This window comes from Mastomys coucha, unplaced genomic scaffold (assembly GCF_008632895.1).
Source record: "Mastomys coucha isolate ucsf_1 unplaced genomic scaffold, UCSF_Mcou_1 pScaffold22, whole genome shotgun sequence".
NCBI lineage: Eukaryota > Metazoa > Chordata > Mammalia > Rodentia > Muridae > Mastomys > Mastomys coucha.
The window spans coordinates 265,810,308-265,835,550 of record NW_022196905.1 but is presented as its reverse complement, the minus strand read 5'-3'; the positions used below and the strand labels follow the sequence as shown (position 1 = coordinate 265,835,550).

Below are 25,243 nucleotides of genomic sequence, written 5' to 3'. Positions count from 1 at the left end.
ACACACACACACACACACACGCATACACACACACACATACACACATGCATACACATACACACATGCATACACACATGCATACACACACATACACATACACACACATACATATACACACATACACACACACACACACATACACATACACACACATACAAAGACACACACACATACACACACACACATACACACATGCATACACACACACACATACACACACACACATACACATACACACACATACATACACACACATACACAGACACACACACATACAAAGACACACGCACATGCACACACACACACACACACACACAGGATGGGGTGGGGAGGTGGGAATCTGTAGTGGAGAGAATGGCCACAGACAGATCAGGGTCAAAGATCAAAAATGCCTTTGATAGACAGTGCTGATGATTAACCCCAGTGACAGAGATGGGGCAGTTCCTTCTAACTCTACACAATTTCAACAACTAAGACTTAAAGATTAAAAAACAGAGGTCCTCTCCCCACCCCACAAAACAGAGAAGGAAAAGAATAAAAACTATATTGCAGACACAAAGTCACAAGACATCTGTTAATGTTATGGGACTTGAAAATTAGCTCCCTACATCCTTCAAATATGATTTTTTAATCCCCATGAAAAACCAAATGGCCCACAAAATTACTAAAAGAATGGGACTTTAAACCCTCCCCCAAAGGGGCAGGGGTGCTAAACCCCTCCTTCACCACCGGCTCTCCCGGCCATCTATTACTGCATAGTTACGAGGTGAGGATGAAGGGCCTGACTGGGGAGGAACGCAAAGTCTCTGTGCAGACACCGGCTCCATCCACCATGTGCCTTAGACATCTGTTTCGACAGCCATTTGTGATTTATTGCCTCCGACTCTCACATTAAACATTTTCAATATCTCTTAACAGTTTGATACAACCTGTTAAAATAAATTTCAACCACAAGTCACTCACCCTCACCTGAGGAGGCAAAGGCTACACTAATACTATCTCTTTACAGCCTCAGCCAGAAAAAACAGAGAGGAAGCCTTTCCTGCACATAGGTAGAAGTCACAATCCAAAATCACCATGGGGGATTTCCCCCTAACTTACATAGTCATACACATAAGGCACACATGGGCAAAGGTCACTAGGCACAGAACTGCACATGACTCTGCTGCTCAGTGTCCCCACAGTCCTAGAAAGATCTATGTGCATCAGAGATAACATCAGCTACAGGGGAGGACCATACGTACACATGGACCAGCCAAAACTAATGTTTGACTGCATTGCGGGGGAGCACTAAAGGGAGAGAGAGAAAAACCATCAGTTGAACTGCTAGAGATAAAACACTCAACTAGTTGCCTAAATTCTTTTCTTTATGACTTGTTTGAAACCAGAGGCTAAGGTGTAAGGTGGCTTGTTGTTAGAACACTTATCTATCGAGCACATGATCTTAGGTTCCATACCCAGGAATACACACACACACACACACACACACACACACACACACACACACACACACATACACACACATGCCACGTGCACAACCAAGACCCTCAGCTTGTAGTAAGAGAGTTTACCACTATTTTGGGGGTGATCTGCCATTGGTCATTGTCATGAGGTCAGCAGCACATATATATTCACTCACTAAACCATATGGGCGGAATATGTTTCAACATAGAGTGTCTTGGCATCTGCACATGTTCAGTTGAATACCCAATGTGCAATACAATAACATTCAGGAGAAGCTGGGGACATGCCGTTGGCAGAGTGCTCAGCTAGCATGCAAAGGCCCTAGGGGCCCATCGTGAATACCAAACAAACTAAATGTGGTAGGGTGCATCTGAGAACCCGGTCCTGAGCACTCAGGAGAGGATGCTTGAGGTCATCCTCAACCACGGAGCAAGTTCAAGGCTGGTCTGGTCCATTCAAAACTACAGCTGCAGCAGCAGTAAAAACAAAACCAAAATAAGTAAATATAACACAAAAACAAAACCCTCAGAATGCATTGGCTTGTTCTTTACTGTGTTCAGCTGAACTTGAGATGCACAGGAGACCTGGGATTCCAGATACACAATGTGTCCCCAAGAGCTTAGAAATTAAAAACATACAGTACTCTGAGGACCTGAGCTTCCTCAGTATGGAACTGCCTTGCTCATCCTAAGAAACCAGGTTGCTTCTCCCTCCACCACTGCACCATGTCCCAAAGGCATGGAAATAGAGGTCCCAGTCAGGGTGGCCTGAAAACACCCTGCTGGTGGCCTGGCAGGCATTCACATGCCAGTTCCCAACCTCAAATGGCTGAGCCAACAGCTATGTCCACTCTGGACACCCCAGTCTGAACTCATCTCTTTTAGAGCTGTCCAGTGCAAAGCAGGAACATAGTATAGTTGCAGGAGTGGTGAGTTTAGACTTCCGGTCACAGATGCACAACTCACCACTGCTATGGTAAATGCTGTGATCAGCTCTCTAAATTTACCACACTCTGCCGCCCTTTGATGGTGACCCAGCACTCTCCTTCTACACTGGGCACAAAAACACCATCACACAGGACAAGAAGACAGTGTATGATCAGGGTAGGACTATGTGGGAATCCAGCAACACCAGGCTCAAGCCCACCTTGCCCCTGGGAAGAACAATGGCTGCTAGCCCATAGCTGTGGACAGTGAAGGGCCCGGCCCCACTCTCTCTTCCACTGCCTGCCTCAGACCCGGAGCAGCATACAAAATGCAAGAACACCGACAATGAGTGGTGCTCTTGCTCTGAATTCACAGAGCAGGAGCTGGGATTTGGTAGGAAACAATCAGGCAATTACACTTAAGCATCAGCATGGGAGACCTAAAAATTCACAATGCTGTCAGTCAAGAAAAGAAACTCATCAGCTAAGCTCTGAGCTGATACTCACTGGGCTGTCTCCTGGCAACATACCCTCCAAAGACTCACCCCTGCATTCCAACCCCTAGGCTAAATGGACAGCACGCCCCTCCAGCGAAGAGCACAGCATAGAACAAACCAAAGTGGAGGAAAGCTAGGAAGAGCTTGATACTGAATGGGGGGCGGGGAGGAGGCCCTACAGCAGGGGGGAGCTTCAGCTTCTCTGGAATTTACAAGCAGACAAGATTCAGAACTTCTGCTGCCTTTGGAGACAAATTAGAAATGGTCCATTTAAAAAAAAAAATTTGAAAAGTAGATTTTTGAAAATACCCATCAAAAGATGGCTTAGCAGTTAAGAACACTTGCTGATCTTGCAGAGGACTTTGGTTTAGGTCCCAGCATCCTCACGACTGCTCACAACCACCCTAACCCCAGTTCCAGGGTACCTGATACCCTCTTCTGGCCTCCAAGGACATCAGGCATTCACACAGGTGGTACATATACATACATACACGTAAACACAAACACAGAAAACACAAATCTTAAAAATAAATAAAAAGGTAGGTACACCAACCATAGAAATTATCCCTTGCTTACAGTTCTACAAAATAAAACTAGCAGCTATAATTTAATTAAAGCACTACCAACACTTCCCTCTAATTTAAATGTAAAAGAGTCATAATTTTCATCATGATTTTGTTCCTCCTTCCTTTTTGAGACAGTAGCTCATGTAGCCCTGGCTGGCCTATAAATCCCTATTGACAGAAGAGGGAAGACCTGAGCTTCTGAGCCTCCTTTCTGTACCTGCTGAGTGTTGGGGTAACAGGTAGATGCTACTGTGTTCAGTTATATGGTGCTGGGGATGGAAACTGGGGCCACCAACTGGGTCCTACCCCCAGCCTACTTACTGGAATTTTACAATACACTGGTTTTGTTTACATTGAGTCAGTATGAAACAGGGCTCTAGAAGCCAAGGGCTGCTCCGGGAAGAAAAGGGGAAAGAACTACACAATGAATGTACCAAGTTGTATCATATCACCTGCTCAAAACAGCACAAACAACACACACACACACACACACACACACACATGCATACACACACATACAATACACATACATACACACACATGCACACATCATACACATACACGTGTGCACACATATATACACATACACACATATATAACACACACACACACACACACACACACAGCCTAGCTAATACGGAAGATGAGGTATCCAACTTAGAGCTCAGAATTTTAAACTCCTGAACAGCAAGCAGTCCTCCCCTGTCTTGGGTCTCAATTAGTAGCCAAAGCCTGGGACCTCAGTTTATCAACAAGGAACTGATAAGGACCAACAGTGTGCTCCGAATCATGGGACCACATGGAAAAGCCCTGGGAATAACCTCAAAGCAAAACAGGAGAGTGGGGGTTGGAAGAAATGACCCACTAATTACTAAGCACTGTTAGTAATGAAGTCTGTACTTATCCACTAATTACTAAGACTGTTAAGCAGAATTGGTCTATATTCACTGCTACAGAAACACATCTGAGACACACCAGAGCACTATAGCAAGAAGCTATTTGCAGGTCAGTGTGCTTAAAATGCTCATGTGAGCACAGAAGACTGAAGATGGATGGAGAAGCAAAAGCCAAACAAATGCAAAACAAACAAAACAAAATCAAAAACAAACAAAAAACAAAAAACAAACCTTGGTCTCTTCTCTCCAAGGGAGGGAGTGGGTGTGGCTCAGGGCATTCTACTTACTTAACACTTTACATATTTTTCTAGTTTCCCTCCATCACCAAGAATTCCTATAATAATAAATAAAACTGTGCGAGTCCCACAGGAGTGGAACCCCCGGAGGAGTTGGTAAGTCGCAAGGTCCGTAAATAACTGTGTAGTGAGAAGCACAGAATCAGGGGAGGCAAACGTGTTCTTTCCTGCACAGGGCATGGCTGTAGACAAAAACAACTCGTCACCCGGAGACTGGTCTGCAGCCACACAGACGAGTTTGTTTCAGAGCCTCACAGACCAAAAGAAGCCACAATACGCCTTCACCAGAATCAAGAGCCTTTTTAATCTGTTAGAATGAGCTCTAGTAAAGACTAAGTCTGTAGTGAACAAAAGGATTCTCTTACCCTTCTCCCACAACCGCCTCTACAGCATTCATCTTCTCCTTTCTGCCCTGTGCAAGCCTCTCACACACAACACCTCCCAGCCTCACTCTAACTCCCCGCTAAGCATTCCACCACAATGGTGCTCTGGTTCTCAGTCAGTACTGGCTGGTGTCTTCCAAATATCATCATCCAGTCTGTGAGGGCCAATGGTGAGAGTCCATGAGTACAAGTTAACTGGTGCAGCCAGTGGACATGAAGGAGCCTGAAAACTGAAGGTCAAACAGGCCCACATCACCTCTCAGTCAGTCAGTCAGCACAGCTGAAGTTAACATGCCAGGTCCCATTAAAATGAATATTGCCAACCAATTAGTAGAATAAATGGTTTGCCTCGTAATGGGCTTTGTCTGCATGCTGGAGGATCTACAAGTAGAAGGCGGGACCAGGTGCAATCCCAGTGTCGTGGCAGAGAACCCAGGACACAGGTGCGAGACAGGAGCCCACAGCAGCCGGCCGGGGGGCAGGGGGGGGGGGGGGGGGGGGAGGAGGTTGAGGGGGGAGTCAGTCATATGTGAAAATCATGAAGGATAAAATAATTCTGTTGTCATCCAACATAGAAACCAACATAGAGACAACTGTTTCCTAAGCTAAGCATTCAAAACCCTAAATGTAGCAATAGTGGAAGGAGGGAATAAGGTACTGAAAACTAAGGGCATGGGCAAAGCACAGTCCACACCACTGATACAAAATAACCTTAAAAGTATACCCATTGGGTCTGATTGGTCTGGCAGCACGTGTATAGTAGAGGACTGCAAATTCCATCATCAATAGGAGGAGAGGACCTCGGCCCTGTGAAGGTTCTGTGCCCCAGTGTAGGGGAATGCCAGGGCCAAGAAGTGGGAGAGGGTGGGGTGGCAGGCATGGGTAAGGGGGGGGAGGCAACAGGGGTTTGTTCTTGTTGTTTTTGTTTGTTTGTTTGTTTGTTTGTTTTTGGAGGGGAAACTGGGAAAGGAGAAATTTACATGTACATAAAGAAAATATCTAAATAAATAAATAAATAAATAAATAAATAAATAAATATATAAGTATGCCCATTTGCTTTGCAGAGAGCTGCAATGGCTTATGTAGAAAGTGGCCTCATTTTGTGACTGCTTTGTCTCCAGAGAACAGTAAGTAAAACAACCCTGCTGGACAAGACTCCGTGAACACGGCTTCTCACAAGACCGATAAATTAATTGACACATCTTTATTTGAATTCCTTTCTCATTCTTTTCTAAGGCAAAGATAAAGCCTGCTACACACAGGCTTTTTCTCAGCTAACTCTTCCTATCTTGACATCTTGAAACAAGTCAAAGGGTGGATTTTAAGATGAACTAAAAAACCATCACTATCAAAGGACTGACTCGAATTTTGAAGTTGTACAATGACAGTAACCACTTTTGTTACAGCTCGCTCCACCCACAAGTGTCATTCTTGATTGCAAGTGGCCTTGTGTGTGAAGCCTTACCCCAGAGCCCTGCCACAGGAATGCTGGGAATTTTCCATATTGTGCGTTTGAGTTCACTGTGCTGCTTTGCCACTACATCTTAGGTGTTCAGTAATAATGTGCTTTGTTCTCAAAAGTGTCCCCCACACCTGCCAACTGAGAGACAAGGAAGCGCTTGTAGAAATGATGTGTTCTTGTGCTGCCCTCTAGTGGCAACTCAAAACAGAGTGGAAAGGGAGGGGGACCAGGACAAGAATGAGAACAGGCTAAACTCCGGGGGCTGGGGGGAGAATAATGAAGAGATCACCTCTAAAGAGTCAGTAGGACCCTGTTATTTGATTGGTATAAAACAGATCTGCTGGCATGTCACTACAGACCTGTCGACTCACTTTCAAAACCTCTATGTAAGAAAAATGCAGGGCAAAACTAACAAAAAAACTTGTGCACATGTACACAAATTAATTGCAGCTTTAAGGAAAGAGAACACTAGCAAGGCAGGTATACAGAATGTAACATTTGTTAAGGTGATGAGGACAGAGTAACGCTTTGTAAGACACAGTGGGGTTAGGCAGGGAGAGAGTGAACCCTCTAGCTAGGATGTGTGCTCCAAAATGCAGCCATTTTCACACATTAGTGGCACAGACTTCCAATAGCAACACTTGAGGGGCTGAGTGGGAAGATCACAAGTTCAAGACCCACCTGGGCTCCAACATAGCACACTTCAGGCCAGGGTGGGAAAAACACTGAGACCCTATCTGCAAAAAGAGGAGGGGGTATGGCAGCCATTTCTCCAGGATTCAGAGCCACGAAAGAAATGTCTAAATTTCCAGAAATAAATAAACAAATAAAACTTAACAAGCCTGAGTTGCTTTTGGAGATTACACATTAAAAATCACATCAAAAACAAGATTAACCCAGAGAGGCAAGATTTCCTTCATAAAAGTCCAATTGAGTCCGCAGGAGAGGACCAAAGTAGGATAAGTATCAAGGAGCTTTAGAAGCAGTCTCTTCTAGTCAGAGCAGCAGGCAGGGGGAACCTGAGTCCTCCAGAGATGTCTCACAATGCTGTTTGAACACTTACAGAAACCCCCATAACAACATCTCAAAATAAACTCTATCTTCACAACACAGACCAGTTTGCTCTCAAAGCTATGCAGACATGGGTCACTTATCGGCCAGCAACGGCCTTCAATTACAGACATACAGCGACCTCTTCTGGATCATTAAGGAATCGCCCCAACAACAAGACAAAGGACTTCCATCTCCAGGTAAACCACAAAACTGCCCAGCCACTTCCCTCCATGACAGCCACAAAGTCATGTGTGAAGCTACGCTTTGAGCATGTCTTCTTTGATTCGGAAATCAGTTATGAACCATCCAAAGACATCCTTTGCCCTTGTTACCACGTGCATGCTTTATAAAGGTTTCTTCCACAATTCTGAGCAACAGGAATTATGCAGTATGACTGAGTCACTTGAAAGACTGTTTATAACCACACCTAGGATCTGCACACCATTAGCATAGTATCTCAGATTCTCTCTGCTCTGGAATTCTTATCTCTGGAACTAAAAATGGCCAGGCCTGAAGGTAGATGGAGATTCTGCCAGAAGTATGCTTCCGGAATGGGTGTGTGTTATAAGCACCACACACTAGAAACCTTGTTCCTAACAGAGTAGGAAAGAGACATCCGTGCAGGAGCACACCTGCGGCAGTGAAAACCAGATCCAAGCTTCCCTTACCCTGACCAGCAGGGACATTTTAAGGACATAGTTAATAATGCATCCAGCACATGGTTTGCCTCCGATGGACACCACACACCTCTTATATAAACAAAAGACAATCGGCTGATATTCCCTCCACAAACCCTCTCACAATTCTCTGTAAGGAGCAGAAGTGCATTCTGACGATTCTCTTGGATAGAAATCACACACGAACAATCAGGTACCAGCAGGTGTTGAGGATCCCGGGGAACTAAGCAAACCTGCTCATTTCAAGATGCAAAGGCTACAGGCAAAGTGCCACAGGGGCTGAGCACAAGGATTCTCAAAAATCTTCTGCAAGGCCTTTGTACTCTGGGAAGATAGGACTTAACAAAATACAGACCTTTAAAAGAGTATCTGAGGCCAGACATGGTGGTTCACACCTGTAAATCTACCATTTGGGTGACTGAGGCAGTGGGATCGTTAGTTCAAGGTCAGTCTTGGATGTATAGACAGACCTTGCCCCAAACAAAAAAGATTAGGAAAATGGCATTCTTATAGAGGACAATTTGATAACATCTGCCATTCTATATAATGCACCATTTCCTTTGCTAGTTATGGAATTGCAAGAGATATGTCTAACACAGCATTGCTTTTAATTAAAAGGAAAAGAAAAAAAGGAGGGAATATGATATATTTAATAAACATAAAACATTTCCTGATTATAAAGAGAAGCTGAATGCAGCATGTGCTCAAGTAAGACACCCCAAATTATATGCTAAAATTGTTAAGATTACCCATTCATTGCATTGTTTTTCTACACACTTGGCATATCTGCATCATGCAAACATTTATGGTTAATTCTGTCTGATGGAGATAGAAGAGTGCTTTCAGTTCCTTGGGTTCTTCTAGGAGGTGGCCTCCTCAGCAGGAACATGCTCTATCTTTAAAGAAACTCCAATATAGATATCTACTTTGCTTATGTTGACACACATCTAGGAAAGCTAATGAGTAGCCAAAGTTAGCCAAGGTCTTCCTACAGCTGTCCATCCATCTGAGACCCAGATGAAAGTTTAGAGGCAGCATCTTAGAGGAGAAATCTTGGAGATGACTGACAGTGGGTGAGGGAGGGCAGAGAGCAGGGCATCTGCACTTAGCTGAATCTTTAAGCCTGGCCTTTACTGCCAGATCAAGGAGTCATGTGTTACATGTGTCAGGACCCTGGACTCTCCCAAGGTAGCATTGCATCTAGGAAAGAGAACCCCTAAGACATCAGCTAGCTTTTCTACACCTCACCCACCTCCAGCATTACCAACAAGCCTGCCATGGTAGCCATGTCTACCCTAATACATGAGCCTGCTGTGGTGGCCAAGTCCTGAGTGCTGTTACCCCTGGGGTCTTCATGTCTGCTCTTCCCCCTCTCTACAGCTAACACAGCCATCCTCCTCTCCTTCCTGCCTTTTTCACTAGCATTTTAGGTGCTTCATGGTCTGCAGTGAGCCAAATTCTGCTATCAGAGCACAGACCTTATTACTCTCAGGTACATGCCCCTTGGCTTCAAAATGCCCCTATCCCTTGGCCTCTACCAAAGCAGACCCTATACCTCTAGCTACTCAGTCCTGACATTCCTCAGGGGCCACATGCATCCCTGCCTGCCATTACTTGAGAAGCACTATGTCGACAGTCCACCACAATCATCATAGGCACAGAAAGCATCATTAAGCCTTAAGTTATGCAAAGTCCCAAGTCACTAAGCATTCGCTGGATGCTGGATGTTAACTGACTGACTCCCCCAAATACCCTCCTTAAGCTCTTTCTTCTTGCCTTGTCTACAGGAAGACTAATGTTCCTTTTCCTTCAAATCATCTCTTCCCATCCCACAACTGCAAATGCCTTCCATTCTTTTGGTACAGTGTTGCACTAGCAATAGCAAGCTGACATGGTCTAGCTGCCCTCTATTATGCCCTAAAGATGCACCACCATTAACCTGTGTGGTATTCATGGTGAGTATCATCAGGGTATCAGCCTGATGTCCCCACACTTGGCCATGAAGAGAGCTTACAAACACATGTCCAGGAGACATCCTCATCCCTCACATGCTAGGAAGCAATGGGTGGTGTAAGAGGCAGGTCGATGCAAGAGGTTACATTCTGAAGCTGAGTTTATAGGATCATGGGGCATTCCTCTAATAAGGTGACAGCAGGGTGACACCCTTACCCTCTGGGCTATCAATAGTCATAGCAAAAGTATAAAATAAATGGAGAATAGGCACCAAGGCTTTCTCTAACTCTGTTAGGTTTGTACTTTGACATTTAATAACAGTGTCAAAGGATACAGGGTAACACAAATTTAAGATAAAATTCTTCATATACACCAGCAAGAAGTATACTGTGCACCAAGGTGAAAGACTACAGGAAACACACAAACACATTTCTTCAGACCTTCATTTTACGCATGTATATGCATGCACATGCAAGAGGGCACACCACACACACACACACACACACACACACACAACCAGCTACTGAATTCCGAAGCCTAAGTAAAGAGACAGTAGCCAAACTTTAAACTCATTTCTCCTTGTCCTTTGGCTCTTGGTGTTGCATCTGCTAGCTACACATCCTAGTTCCTGTGACTGTAGCCTGGGGGAGATCTCTACCTACAACTAGAAAACCTACGGAGCCCCAAAGGACATATACAATCTTTACTCAGCTCTGTGGGACTGTTCCAGCTTTAATATCTTCAAACTGCTTCATTCAAGTAACAGCTAAATCCCAAGGGCCATCTCTGCACTCTGGCAGCTCTCTGGCCACAGTGACATGTGTAGGCTTAATCTCTGATGCCACAATGTAGCAGTGTAAGGTGACATGATGCAACAGAGCTTTTAAAAGGGGGCGGGGTGGGAGGGTGCCACTGTCATGGATCCAGGCACGCTAAAGAGCCTGAGACCACCACCAGAACACACAGAACCCCAGCATTCTTGAAATCAGCTTATTTCCAAGAGCTGATTTACAAAACAGCAAGAGAGCTGCCCTGGCTTCTGTATTGTCTTTAATATGAGACAATAGCTATGCAAAATCTTTACATTCTCTTAGTTATCTCTGACTGACAGGGGAGAGGGATTCTTTTGGTGCAGCTAATGAAAACACAGAATTCATGAGAAATTAACAGGCTGAGTAAAGTGAGAGTAGGCCATGCATTTGACATGACAGAATGAAGCTTGCCAATCATAGTGTTTCCTTGTGGAGATAAGGCACTGAGCTAACACCAAAGGGGAAGCGCTTTGGTCCTATATGAGTACAAACTCTCTCTCTCAGCTGAACTACAACACCAATTCCCACTACTTCTTTGCCTTGACCAGCAATAACAAGTTTTTTTCTTCTGCATGTAAGAATCACACTGAAGAACCATCCATTATTCATCCCTTCCTAGAATAAACTTGCATGGCCTAGGATTCCCTAAGTGTTAAGTAGCAAGCTGGAAGCTGCATCCCTTTAAGAGTGACTGCTTGTCTTTTATCACGGCTCCACCTCACATCTGGAAGACGTGCCGTAGGTATCAGTGGGCATCTACTGACAGGAAATATGTAAAGCACACAAGGAAAGCGACTGTGAGAGTCTGTCAGGCAAAGCTTCAGCAAACTCAGCAATCTTACAAATATTCCCCAAGCTTGGAGTTACTCTGCAGTCTGCCACATAAACAGGAAAGGCCATGAAAATGGAAAGTTTGAAAGATGTTATTCCTTTGAGTGCGCAGGAGCAGATCTTTACCTGACACAAAATCAAACCACTGTCAGAGCTCATATTCTCAAAAGCTCCTTGTAGCCCTAATTACTTTGTGATTTCCAGCTGCCGTGAAAAAGTGAGGACTTTGCTTGCTGTCTTCTAGTGACTATTAATGGTTTACAAGAACTATTGGAAAGAAATCCTGGGATGAGTGAGTTGGGGCTAGTACTTCACAAAGGAAAGAAAGCAACACACCTGGAAATCCAGCTTTGTGTTGTGTAGACGGCAGATACTGTGGTGGAATGTAGCTGCCACCTCAGAAGCCTAAATTAAAATTTCAAAGAATGATGCCAAGAAGCAGGGTTGCGGAGGTTCCTACAGGTTCAGGATGCATGCAGATCTGCATCAATTCCAGAGAGAAACACAATATGCAACTCTCACATAAAATACTAAAAAACACATGTTTATCAACAGAAAACCTCTCCTCATCCCAGGGTCACCATGAGCCTGTGCACAGGTGTGAGGACTGAGTCTGGCTTAAAGAGACTGAAGGTTCATGTTTTATCATCTTCAAACACATACGCAGTCATCATAACAGATGTGGAAATTTCAAGTCAGCTTCAAAGACATTCTTGAAAGAAAATCCAACAACCTTCATGAATGTTTGATAGCTTATTTTTTAATATTGATGTAATCCGTGTAACTCCCACTGCCAAGAGTGTATGTTGGGGGTGCTAGGTCTCTTTGATAAGACTCCTGTGACATTACACAATCCAAATAATATACAAAAATATGGAAATAGCATATCTCCACAGGTGACACTTTAACAGACACCCAGCTGTGTCAGATGGCCTATCATTTAATACTTCCTGGCTAGGTCAGAATTCCTGCTGCTCCTTGGACAGTAGCCAGGGTAAACTTATAGTCACTGACAAGTCCTCCAAAAACAGGAAAGCAACATCATCAGCTTTAAATATGCCCACGGAGCTACAAAGGCTGAGTCCGAGGGTCCAAGTTCAGCAGATTTCAGGACTTCAAAGGAGTTACAGCTGCCAACAGACTGCTATACAGGCAGCCAGGGCAGGCTTGGCTTTGCACAAATATTTACTCAGATTTGCACTTCAACCACAAAGCTAATAGTCCCAAGCTTATCGACAGAGGTCTGGGGCAGGGTGCTGCAGCATTCCATAGCAGGCAGGGAGAGAACAAGAAAGGCCACTGTTTTTCTAAATTGCCTTGATGATTGGAGAGGGCCTAGCAAACTCTGAGACTTAAGAGTTTAGTTTTGGAAACTCTTTTGATAGCCAGCACAGTATGCTACCATCACTCAGATCAGAAGGAAGAAAAATGTGTGTGTGTGTGTGTGTACAGACAGATGGACAGATGGATAGACTGACCTCCAAAACCAATGCACTATACATATGTACCAGCTCTGCTTTGCAGGTGGCTCTTTCTCTCTCTCTTTCTCTTTCTCTCTCTCTTTTTCTCTCTTTCTCTCTCTCTCTCTTTCTCTCTCTCATACACACACACACACACACACACACACACAAATAAAGGGAAGAGGCAAAAACCATGCACACCTTGACCACCCTTCAGCAATGGGTGCACTGGAGTGGCTAAGCAGCTGCAATCACTGTCCAGTGAGCATGGGAAAAGTTCTGTGTCCACCCATCTGCAGGGAAACATGGCATCTACAGACTGCATGACAGAGACATGCTCCTCATCTCCCTTCCACAGAATTAGGCAAATGGCAAAAATCAATGCAGTAACACTTTCCACATATTCTTTCTCTTGGTCTGAAGAAAGAAGGAACCTTACTCCCAGCACCTTTCCCTTAATAATGAGCACCAATCATTTCTTGAGTCTCCTTCCTAAAAGGGAGCAAAGCCAGCTGTTTCTCTCTGCCATCCACAAGTTAGTCAAGGCATTACCCACTGAGCCAAAAGTGGCTACACACAGGGAGGACATAAAGGGAATCTGGGCATGGTGGTATAAGGCTACAACCTTAGCACTTGGGGAAATGAAGTAGGAGATCTGACCCTTACCCAAAATAAATACAAACAAACAAACAGCAGGAATTGAAGACATCTGGAGAGCTACCACAGTGGTGCTCCCCATCCTCAGTAACCACTGGGACTACCAGCCTAGTCCTCAATGGACCTAGGAGTTCTCCTCAGCCAACCCAATGTGACAACAGTCTTTCAAGATGCCAATAAAACCCCCTAGCATGGATGACTCCCAAGTCCTTCTCAGCATACAGCTGCTCCACAAAACCAAAGTGCCACTTGGTTCTCCTGAAGTAGAACTGGGACACCTATACAGTTCCAGGGCTAACACATAGCTCTAACCTAGGACCTGAGACACCGTGAAGCAACCACTGTCCTGTGCAGTGGCACCACATTCCCAGGAGAGTGGACCTCAGCCACAGTATGGAGCAAGTACTGGGGGCCCCACCGAGGCTGGCTGTGCATGGGTCTAACAGTGTGTACTGAGGAGAGGCCCAGCTTTTAATGTACCATGTTCATTTCCTTAGACCCTTAACATTCTGGGTGGGGAAGCACAGGGAAAAGGGGCTAATTTTGCCTGTCTCCCTCATGCAGGCATCTCAGATTTTCCTCAGAAAACCCATTGCAGGCATCTCAGATTTTCCTCAGAAAACCCATTATCCCTGTTGTTCTTCCCAACCTTTCCTTGCCATGTCTCGGTGCAGTTGTGTGATCGAAACAGTAAGATTTAGACCTGGTCAGTATCCTTGAAGGAACAGGCAAAACTAAGGCAGAGAGACTTCCAGAAGACACCCCCACAATAGCCTACACTTCCCACACTGCTCACAGAAGCTGTGTGATGACCTCACTCAAATGGAGCAAGGAGAAGATGCACCTGTGTGTGCTCACGGATTCCCAAACATCATCAAATAAATGGACATATTCTGGGGAAGGAGAATCAGTCCAGGCCTAAGGACAGTCGTGCACAGTGATTAGTCAAACTCCTCAATCATACAGAGGAGCTCGTACAAATTCGCAAGCAGACTTGTCCGGGAACTGTTTAAAAGTTGTCAGCTAAAGAAAATGGTGGTGAGGTGCTGATGTGACAGCTAAAGACTTGCTAGAGTGGCAGAGCTCAGAGCTCAGAGCTCTGAGAGAGGAGAATGGGGGGTGGGGGGAAGGTGCCTAGGGCTGGGACAGGCTGCTTAATTTTAGAGAGTACAATATATGTTCCAAGTGGGGGCAGACCTACTGAAAAAGAAAGGCTGCATTTCATAAGTATCAGTATGATCCAACAACGATGAGGCCCAGGAGCTTCCACCCCAATACTCAATAATGACTTCCTCAATTCCCCAGAGATTGATAATCATCGCTGGAAAGGACTGAACTCCTTTCTTTGTCTAAACAAAACTCCTCCTTAGGAACTAGCAGTTCCCACAGTGAACTCTGGAAGCAGTAAGCATAGCCTCAATGGCCTAGCCATGACCAAGAGCTGACATTCTTTGACAAAAGAGGAAGGTGCTTAGACTGGGCTAAGGAAAACGCACAGAGGCTAGGCCGCCCCACAGGACCCTGAGAAAGCCACAGTGTGTCCATAGCATTTGGTCAAAAAGCAGATTCTGCTACCTCTGACCCTAATAACTGTCAGATGAAACTTCGGGGCAAAAATAAGACTCCAGGAAGAGATAGTGCATGGTGTGTAGGCATGAACACTAGTCATGGAGGGATGCTCATATGTTGTGCCCCAGTAACACAAGACATAAGCTCACAAGACAATTCGTAGGCATATATTTTTCTCAACCAACTTTAATAAGGGTTCAACTTCCCCTCTAGCCCACCACCCACCAGAGGTAGTGGAAAAGAAAAATTAATAGGATACAGGGAAGCAGACCTGTTTAGAAATAGTTCTTTGGGGAAATTCCAATCTTTGTGGGTCTTTGCCCAGTCCACTAGCAAACACCAAGCACAAATCAACAGCTGCAGACCAGTCTACTTGGCAGACACCATACACAAATCAGCAAGGGCAGTTCAAGTCAGAAGAAACCACAAGGCTTGCCAAATGGCCCAAGTCCGTGGAAGTATCAAGAAGCTGCAGGAACATCACAAGAAGTTCTTTGGTGAGTGTTTCTCTCTGTGGAGTCACCACAGGGAGAGCTCAGCAATGCAATGCAAGATGAACCAATACATGCATGTCAGCAATGCTACTAAAGCCGAGTAAAGAAAACCAATGCTTGAGCTCCCACTATCTGTGGGGTCATATTTAAGTTCTTTCTAAACATCACATGTACTTTCACGTGTCTGCTTTAGTAAAACATCCTTTCACCTGTGTGCCCCAGCCAAACATCTTTTGGCATAATCGCCTTTCCAAAGAAACCAGACATCTCCACCTCACAGTCTACACCTTGTCTTTATTAATTAGTTTAACGTGAAACTGACAACCTTGTAAGAAATACAGCATGGGTCTAATGAGCTGAGGTGAGGAAAAACACACTGGGGACTGGTAAAATTGTGTGTGTGGGGAGGGGGGACAGTTCAAAGAACTCTCAGAGAACCCCACTGTTCACTTCTTGAAAAGGATTTTCAAACAAAAGCAAGTGAGAATAAAAACAACTAATGTAAGTAAGGTGAAAGAGCCTCCCAAATGACTCTCCCCTTGCAGCAACGCTGAGTGATAGGGATGACTGGTGATCACAAGCGTCCTCAGAGGTGGACAGAGAGCTAAGCTGGCCATTCAGGATGCAAGAAGCTCCCTGCCTTTCGGTGGGGAAACGCCCACGAATCTACAGCAATGCACAGCTGTTTAAATGATTGACAAGATAGCTTCATGGGTCAGCAGAATGCCTATGTTGCTAATATTAACAAAATTCAGGCCAGACCCAACCCCATCTATCTACTTTTTATTACAGCATTTCCTTGATGTCACTGCGTCTATATTCACTTATCAGACTCAAAACCTCGGGATCTTCCTCCACAAGCTCTTCCCAAGGGGCTCATCAACATGAGGGCACTGAGCTACCACATAGACACAGAGCACACCCTGCCTACTTAGAAACAAAATTTCCCCAGAGGTCTGACATGGCCTTAGGGACAGAGACCTGCCCAGGGCAGATCCTCAGAACATTCTGACACTTAGCTATTCCTTCCAAAATTATAATCTGACCCTGACTACTCATGTCTGCTTACAGTTTCCACTTCTGTACCCCTGCTGGAAGAAAAAAAAAAGTGAATTAAGCATTTAATGCCTTTGCTTCTTTACTGTTAGGTGACAAACACTTCTTCTGAACCCAAAACTCCACTGACCCTTCTTTGAACATATTAAAAGCCTTTAGCAATGCAGTAAGTCTTCAGCAGCTATGGGGGACTGATCCCAGGATTCCACAGGGACCAAAAGTCAATCCTCAGCATCTATGGGGGACCGATTCCAGGATCCTAGAGGTACCAACTAGGTAGCTGCTCAAGTTGCTGGTGTCAACATGGTGCAAACTTTTCACAGAATCATCCACACAAACCCTGCCATGCACTGTATTGGTGGTCCTGGGGTCATGCTAGGTAAGCACTGACCCCTCCTGCATCCAATAAATCATGTCTACATTACATTCAAATGTGATGGGTACAGCTGCCACGTTACATTGTTTAGGGGAGAACAAAAAGACTTAAAGGTCTGTATGTTTAAAACAATTGCAATTTTTAGGGCTTGTTTTCATTTTTTACTTTTCCGAAATATTTCTGACTTGGGGTTGAATTCACAGATGCAAAATTTATATATTACAGGGTTGGCTGTATTGGCCACTCAAACGTGTTTACAAAAGACTTTTAATTTAAAAAAAAAAAAACCCACTTCCCTTATGACCAGATTTCATGTGCTTTAACACATTCACTCAACCCTAACTATCTTATAGTGACAATCTGAAAATGGGTCCATTCAAAAGAAAAATATCATTAGCTCCATGTATACAACCACCATTCCTTAAAAAAAAAAAAAAAAAAAAAAAATGGTGTCTTAACTGTATACAACACAAATACAGTATCACAATGTATCTTTTAGGGCCACCTGCTTGGCTCTTTCAAAGTATATGTTTTTATGTTTTTATGTATCTTTGTAGCTTTTAAGTTTCCATTGATTTCCTTGTATGTTTTATTTATAAAATGCAACTGGTCATACCCTAGCTTGTGTTTCTCCCAGGCAAACAGAATGTGGGACTTGACATGAGACAGAAACAGAGAAAGTAGAAAGAATATGGGCAGAACATAAGTGCTGGTCTCAAAAACAAACAAACAAAAAAAAAACCAGAACCCATTGTGAGGATGCACTGGGAATGGATACTTTCCCTGTCTGGACTGTGCTCTGAGGATGCTGCATTTTCATACAAGGGCAGGAACAAAGTTGCAATATATATATGTATATATATATATGTATGTATGTATATATATATCTATATCTATTATATATATGTGTGCTCTGTAATCCAAATCTTTGTGAACAGGGCACAGAGAAAACACTAGGGGGCAGTATGGTCATCTATAATCTATGAAGAAATTTGGTTTCTAAGAACTGAAGCATAAACACAAGGCTCAGACAAGGTGAACCAGGCAGGCATCATGGTCCACACCTTTAATTGCAGCCCTGGGACCGTGAAACAGGAGGATTGCCACCTGTATCGAGACAGTCAAAGCTACAGAGTGTAATCCTGTTTTTAAAACAAAGCAAAAATAACCATGACGAAGAAAATTATGGTCCAGGAAAGGTGTGGCTTTACAATGACAAAGATGCCCTGTGCTCATTACTTATGGATTTCCTATTTATAATCTCTGACATTAATTCAATCAAATATTTGAGAGGGACAACCTAGAAACTTCTCATACAGGCTTCTCATATGAAATGGGTATTAGGGTCACAGGAGCTACTATTCTATCTGGGTTTACCAAGGAAAGCTGGATGGAGCCATGACACAGACACAGGTCACCCCTAGGAGAGTTTGGCTCTATGCTAGCTGCTAGTGGGCACGCAGATTAGACAGGGAACTACAAACTTCTCATATGTAATTTTTTTCAATCTCTAATTTGTATATCACAAAACACTGTGTTGAGTTTTTGTTAGTTTTATGTGTATCTGTTCCTGGTCTGAGCTTGTTAACTATCTATAGATAGTTGTGGAGACCGCTCCAGTGGCCCTGAGTTGATCATAACCAAATCCTCTTTGTCCCCATGTATCCCAGGCTAGCCTTGCAGTTGATATGTAGCCAAGAATGCCTTTAGACTTCTAATGAGCCATAAAGAACCCCAATGTTAACAGACTAAATATAAAACACATGTTCTGCTCTCTATACGTGGTCCTTTGGGGCTTTCTTACTCGATATCTAATTTTTACCTTTATGGTAAAATATACCTCCACCTGCAGCACAATCCATTCAATATTTTCTTGAGCTGACTAACCTAAATTCAAGGAAATATTACATGATAATACATGGTAGATACACTATGTGTAGAATTTAAATGTTGTTACCAAAGATCCAATTATCAACGTTCAAGTTTTCATAATAATTAAAACTTGGCCCAATGACAGAAACCAAGGGACAAATGTAATGGAAGTACCCGTGGTCTTCAAAGGATGGCGTTTGAAGTGTTATCTCTTCTCTTTCCACAGAGCTGGTGCAAGGAAGACTCCAGCTTTGTCCACTCGTTCTTGAATCCTTGCATAGGAAGGGACCAACATGACAAGACCCAACAGGGTTTGCTTTCCCTTCCAGTTCTGCTTCCAGAGCTAGCCAGGAACTTCAAATGCCCCCTGACGACAATAACTAAACATCTGGTAATACGGACCCACGTGTGACTGCAGAGCTCTCTGTCCTTTTCATTAATTATGGTCATGCTGTGGGCTAAGAGGAGTTGGTTATGATCAACTGAGGGCCACAGGAGGGGTCCCCACAGGTACCTGTACATGTCTTGTTAGCAAGTTTGGACAGGGAACAAATGCTGCGTCAAACTTGCAAAAACGCTGAGCAAAGTGTGTGTCAGCTCAAGGGGGACACACTGTGAGCAGTGACCTTTACAAAACATTTGAAACTGTGCCGGAGTGTGGGATGGGCAAGATGCCCCCTTTCCTATATTAGGGTGTCTATATTTCCATGACTCCAAATGGAATCATGTCAGGGTGCACACTTTAACTCACAGTGCCCAGGTTCGGCAGAGCCATGGCATGAACACAAATAAATGCCACATTAAAAAAAAGGGGGGGGGGCTGGAGAGATGGCTCAGTGGTTAAGAGCACTGACTGCTCTTCTAGAGGTCCTGAGTTCAATTCCCAGCAACCACATGGTGGCTCACAGCCATCTGTAATGGGATCTGATGCCCTCTTCGGGTATGTCTGAAGACAACTACAGTGTACTTATAAACATAAAATAAATAAATAATTCTTTAAAAAAAAAAAAAAAGAAGAAGAACACTTTCAAAGACCATTTCATGCTTCCCTAAGTTTCAGGGTGAAAAAACAAAAAGAGAGAAGTGGGAGCTCAAAGATGCTTGTGGGAGTCTGAGATTCATTTGGTGATAAAAGATTCTTTGCCAAAATAAAATGCAAACCCACTTTCTGTCCTTAAATTAATTGATAACTTTTTATACTAGTTGCCCCCAAACCATGAGATTTTGCTAATTAGCACATCACTGCCACCCATTTTTTTTCCCACCTTCATTTAACTTTCCTGGAGATCAAAACAACAACAAAAAAACCTACCCACATCCATTTTTTTGAGAAGACTTTTTAGATTTTATATCCTTTGGTACAAAAGACATGAAAACACATGCAGGTGTCCATTGAAGCCCAGAGGATGTGTCATATGACAATATGACTCAGAAAAATGTTTCTCAAAGTCACCTTTTGGTCTAATTTGTTCAATCCTGAATATCATCTGATGTACTCTAGTACAGTAAGGATACACCAGAGAAAATGTAACTCCCAACACAGAAAGCCTAAGGTGATTGGACTATGGATGGGCTAGCCTGGAGTAAGAGGCAAATTAAATAAAGAAAGCCAAGGGAAGCTGCCAAGAAACATAAAGGAGAATGGCTAAGAATTGGAAGGAAAGGGAACTTCCATTGCTAGATGGTGCTGGCCAGTAGGCAACAGAGCAGAAAAGTCAAGGCCCAGTCCCATCCAGCCACCAGACCCCACTTAGCATCCTGTAATCGGGGAACACCTGGCAAATCAAAGAGCACAAAGTGTTGAGCCATAAAGTGATCTTTATAGGTACTTCATGACTGCTGAGCCTACAACTTCTGTAAGATGAAGAGGATATCAGAAGCCATCATGTCAGAGGTGCGCACCCGGTCAGTCAAATAGATGATTGGGTCAGTCACTTCTTCGGTTAAATTTAAAATAAATATAGATGTCTCTAAGTATTTGTTCATTTCTGCAGTTAGACTGGTTAGAATTTACCCACAGATCCCACTTGTTCATAAAATTAATACAGTATAAGAACACACGCAGCACTGGCTTAGTGGATGCTGAGATGCTGATCCCCAAAACAGAAGACACCATCTAGCAAGAAGCTTGAGTCCAAGGCACAGCTGGGATGCAGAGCAAGTCCATCTGGCCAGGAGCCACTTCCACTGGGAGGGAAAAAGAAAGGCATCTGACATAGTGTTTAAAATTATCACTATGACCGTACAACTTTTTAGCTCTTATGATGTAATTCTAGAGGGCTGCATAAAAGTAGAGTCTTTGAATCCCTATTGCAGCTCCCACCCAGCTGCAATGTGTACTAATATTTTGGCAATACTGACCCATTCCCTTCCAGGGGGTGGCTGGGGAAGAGTCACTGACCATACCACCAGGCTGAAGAGCCATGTCAATAACTGCGTGTTATTGGCTTGAGGTGAGATGATAAGGAGTTAGCACTGAGATCGAGACACCATGCTGGCCTCAAAAACTCATTCTGTAGTAGCAGAGGATGACCTTGCCAATGATCTTCAGTTGCTGATCCTGTGTCCACACCTCAAGCCTTTGAATTACAGGCCTGTGCCATCACTCCCAGTTTATATGACGCTGAGGACTAAATCCAGGGTTTTGTGAATGCTAAGCAAGGAAATCATAGTTCAAATGAGTGAAGCCACACTATTAGTTCTTTTCTTTCAAGACTATATCATTTTTTATACCCCAAAGAAGTCAATTCACTGCTTTAGATGACCCCACCCCCTACCCAGAACCAAGTCACCCCCATGAGGCTTAAACACTGGAAATTTCTCAACAAGGGAAAGTTTGGTTTTTAAAGCAAAGAGTTTCTGCTATAAAGTAATCAGAGCAAAGCAAATATTTCAGATTTGTTTGGAGTTTGTAGCTTAAACTATTCTGGGTACTGTTGATAAATGTATATTTTTACCTAATTGCTTATGGGAAAGCTAAAATTAAATATTTAAAAAATTAGATGTTACCCTTGAATAAGTTATATACAAATGTAGAAACCACATTAACTGAGGTTGCTAAGGAACCTCCAACTAGAACACATGAATAAGGAGAAATTAAGATTCATATCATCTTAATATTTATACAACAAAGTAAGGGTATGGAAAGACTCATCGGGAATACATTTCTCCTGCAGGTCAGGGACATGACACATCAGGTGCCAATGCCACTTTTTCTTCTAAAACCAGGAGGTAACTCTTCCAGTGAAGAAAAGCCACATTTACATGGTATATGTTGTTGTTGTTGTTGTTGTTGTGTGGTCTAAGTCATTATTTCTTTCACAAATGAAAAAGGAAGATAGAATTACTACCACTTTATAAAACAAGAAAACATACTTGCGTACATTCCTAGCAAGTAGCTTCCTGACAGTACACTTAGCGAGAATATACACAAGTTCTAGTGTTCTGAGACAAAACAGTGCAGTACTTGGCACATCTATTTATCTGCATGTTTTATCAACTACAAGTGGCAGTATCCACAGTGGAGAAAAAGACTCACTTAAAAATACATCTGTGAGAGCTAACAAGATGGCTCAGCTGCTAAGCACTGGTTGCTCTTTTAAAGGAGCAGGCTTCAGTTCCCAGCACCCACATAGCAGCTAACAATTATCTGTAACTCCAGTTCCAATTTCTGCTGCCCTCTTCTTGCTTCTGAGGGTACTGCACATGTAGCGTACACAGACATATATGCACAGACACACACACACTCATGCAGACACACACACTCACACAAGAAATAAATAACTGTTAAAAATACAACTGTGGAGCTGGAGAGACAGCTCAGCAGATAAGAGCACTGACTGCTCTTCCAGAGGTCCTGAGTTCAATTCCCAGCAACCACATAGTGGCTCACAACCATCTGTAACAAGACCTGATGCCCTCTTCGGGTGTGTCTAAAGACAGCCACAGTGTACTTACATGTAGTAATGAATAAATCTTTAAAAAGATAAAATAAGAAATAAAACTACAAATACAACTGTGGGATACAAAGCTAAGTCCGATTGACTATAATTCTATTGCATGTCACTTTCATATTACATGTCATTATAATTCTATTACATGTCACAATCATAACGGCACACTTGAGTGTGCTGCCTTCTTGTATTCTGTGCACTCTTATGGAGAATAGCGATTATTTAAGTTCAAAACCCCAAGACTCCTTTGTGTTGGGACAAAAGGGTTTGAAAATCTGGATTCAGTTCCCAGCTCCCACATGGTGGCTCACAACCATCCTAAACTCCAGTTTTCAGAAGACCTCCACAGGCACCAAAAACAAATAAAATACAAATATACAAGCAAGCCAAGCATTCATAAATATGAAATAAATATGCAAGAAAATAAAAACCTATTTTCAGATTTTGCTGAGAACTTCAATCATATATCCTATAAGATAAACCTCTCCACCCAGCAAACTATCTCCGTATGACTTTCAGTCTCTCATGGGCTTTCGAGCTGGTGAGGTCCCCTTCTGTGGGGTGGGTACAGGGGTCTCACTCTTCAGCCCTGGATGACTTGAGCACTCTGCAGAAAGCTGGAGTTACAGACTGACTCCACAAGAAGCTCTTTTGCATTTAATACATGATCTCAATTTTCTTGACAAATCTGAGGGAATAGTTCAGTATTCTAACCATACCTCCTTTCCCTAGGAATGTATACAAATATATACAATGTATAAATGTATATACAATGTATATAAATATATACAAAACAGTTCCATTTCTATAAGCCACCTGCTGGCTTCCAGGAGAAAAACCATGCTCTGCAGAGAGGGTGCTTCACGCTTAAGAGAAAAGGAACCTGTCTGTCTTTTTTTTTAATCAATGGGACTATGACATCTTCACATAGGTGAGTGTCTCCCAGGTACCAGTGACCTCGTGCAACCTCCCAAGAGTCACCTCTCATATTTAAGATGAACATTAACACCATCTTGCTAACAGCTCAGAAAACTTAGTCGTTTACAAGAGTATTTTACAAGAGCACACAACGCCACCATTACCATGGGATGAGGAATGAGAAAGCTTAGGGCAGGGAGTTAAATGAGCACAGCACAGTTCAATTAGCAAACTGGATTCTGACAGGACTGGAGGCTGACGCCCTGCCACAAAGCAACTAAGGACTCCTTTCTGTGCACTCATGTACTGACAGTGAAACTCTCAGGTGTCAAATGGCAGTACAGGCCTGCACACCCGAAGTCAGCAGTTTCATCTCCTGCTTCTCTAGAGGGAAAGCCTCTACCAGTAGAATTATCAGTGATGCTTCGAGACTGGGTCTTAACCTCTTCATTTCCTGTTACATTCCATGTAGATAGAAGGTGGCTTAATTCTTTAAGTAAATAAATCACAGGTTTTAGGGGTCATCAAATTACACGGATCAAAACAAAATATCATTGGTAGAAATAAATCAGAGCTGCTAAAAATGTTTAACTGAAGAATGTGTGCACTTGTGATTTCTGCTGAAATGAATACAATTATTTATTTACAAAATAGTTATAAACATTTTATGTAAGTAATTCATTTACCAAATAACTAGAAGCCTGAGGTTGTAGTTCAGTTGGTAGAGTGCCTGTCTGGTATGCAAGAAGCTACATAAACCACACCCATAATCTCAGACCTTGGGAGGTATGGGCAGGAGGAGAAGTTGAAGGCCATCCTCAAGTCGCATATAGTCTGAGGTCAGTCTGAGTTCCATGAGAAAGTTCTGACTTACTTCCAGCATACAGGTGGCCTCTGGGACAGAAAGGAAACAGGCAGGAAGGAGAAACTGAAAATGCTCAAGACTGAGCAGAACACACAGCACTGGTTTGGCAGATGCTGAGGCTCTGATCCCCAAAACAGAAAACACCACCCAGCAAGGAACCAGGGGCTTATACCAGAGAAGGTTCACCAACATTGCAGCTTGGATGCAG

At 43.4% G+C, this 25,243-nt stretch overlaps 1 protein-coding gene across 19 annotated transcripts in view; it reads right to left on the bottom strand.

The window, feature by feature from the left end:
* Positions 1 to 25,243, bottom strand: part of Pard3 (par-3 family cell polarity regulator) — a 555,587-nt gene that overhangs the window by 416,428 nt on the left and 113,916 nt on the right. The window lies entirely within an intron of this gene.